This window comes from Apis dorsata, unplaced genomic scaffold (assembly GCF_000469605.1).
Source record: "Apis dorsata unplaced genomic scaffold, Apis dorsata 1.3 scaffold_295, whole genome shotgun sequence".
NCBI classification, from domain to species: Eukaryota; Metazoa; Arthropoda; class Insecta; order Hymenoptera; family Apidae; genus Apis; species Apis dorsata.
The window spans coordinates 1,501,242-1,503,404 of NW_006263570.1; positions in this window are offsets into that span (position 1 = coordinate 1,501,242).

Here is a 2,163-nt window from a genome sequence, read left to right on the forward strand (position 1 = left end):
TATATTAAAATTTCATTAAATGTTATAATTAATGTATATTATGTATACTATAATAATGTATAGTATAATCGATATGATCGATAACATAAAGTAATCGAACTATAATTTTATATTTAAAATTTATTTTAAAATATCTTATACATATTTTATTATGTCTATAAATCATGAAATAAATTCATTAGAATTTAAAAAATCAAACGTCATTGTATATTTATCAACTAAAGACAATAATAAATGAACTTATAATGTTTTTATATATAAAATTATATTTGCTATAAATTAAAAATAATCATTAAAAAATCAAATACATACAATATAAATTTATAAAAAAAATAAATATTTTATTTATAAATTATTATTAATGAATCATAATAATAAAATAAAATTATTATTAAATATATATATTTAATGTATTAATATAACATATCGATGAAAGTTATATATATATTTTTGTATATCATTTTTGAATTTATTATTTTTAATTTACAAAATAAAAAAATTAAAATTTAATTTAAAATTATTTATCTTGCTAATGAAAATTATCGCAAGTCCGAATATCATTTTTTGGATTATTAATAAATGATCAAATATAATATTTAAATTGTGAGTAATATAATAAAATAATATGAAATATATTTAATACATGTAAAATAATTTCATATTACTAAAATTCGATATTTTTATATCAATATTTAGAGAATAATATATTAACATTCATTTAAAAATAACATTAAAAATTAGAATTTATTATTTATCTATTTATTTATTAAATATATTTTATAATCATAAAATTTATTTTTAGTTTATTTATTTTTAATTAATCAGAAAAACATGACATTACTTTTGAATGAATATATTTTATTTAAAAATAGCAATTTTTTTTTAATATTAATTTGATGAATATTTTATAATATGAAAAAAAAATTTTTTACATGTATATATATTTATGATCAAATATCTATTTAAAAATATATANTATGTAAATAACTGAATGAAAGTTACATATATAAGTTAGAAAAATCATAAATAGTTTATATTATAATTTATGTTAATCATTCATCATTTATGTAATCATTCATCATTTAAACTATATATATATTTATTATTTTTAAAAATTAATGTTAATTAAAGAATAATATTTGTTAAAATAAGAATAAGTTATGAGATTTTTTTATTCACATCATTAATTATATTATATTTAAATTATATTTTCTATTAAAATTTTTTTTTTGAATAATAATTTTTTTTGTATGTATTTGTATTTCCAACATATATCAAATATTCTAAGTAAAATATATAATATTTTCTTCTACATGTTCTAAAAAAAGTTTATATAAATATTGAAATCTAAAATATTATTCTAAGTAATATTTTGAGTTAAAAAAAATATAATCAAATTAGTAATTAAACGCATTAAAAGTATAATGAAAGTAAATATTATTTTACATAACAGTTTAAATTCTCATTATAAGCTTAGTTCGAATTTCAGTCGCTAGGCAGCGCATGCGCATATATAACTTTCCTTCCTGAAATTTTTAATACAAAGAAAAAAAATGAAATTTCATAAAAAAAAGAAAAAATATTCTAATGTAGGATACAGATATTGATACTAATTATATGTAACAAAATTCATACTATACTTAAAAAATAATTAAAAGTGATGTTTATTTATAAATTAAATATAATATTTCAATATAGAAACACAATTGTATTATATTATTGTTATTTTTTATTATTTATTTTTTTAGAAATGAAAAATATTTTTATTTTCTTATTACTATTATTATTACTATTATGATTCATATATTTATTAAAATAAATGTTGGTGAAATTAATTTATTTAAGTTTAAATTATAAATATTGTATGATAATATTTAAATAATTTATATGAAACTAAATTATATAAATAGTTATTTTAATATTTATTTATATATGTTATTTTTAATTAATTTAAAACTTTTTTAATATATCTTAAAATATTATATACAAATTTATAATATAAAAAATTATTAACTAAATTATTATCTAAATTATATTTATAACTTATTAATCTACTTGCAATTAAAATGTGATGTTAACTTTATAGCACAAGCACTAAAATAGTGATTGCTGCGCCATCTAGTGATATTATACAAAAATTTAATATTCATAAACTTAGTCGAT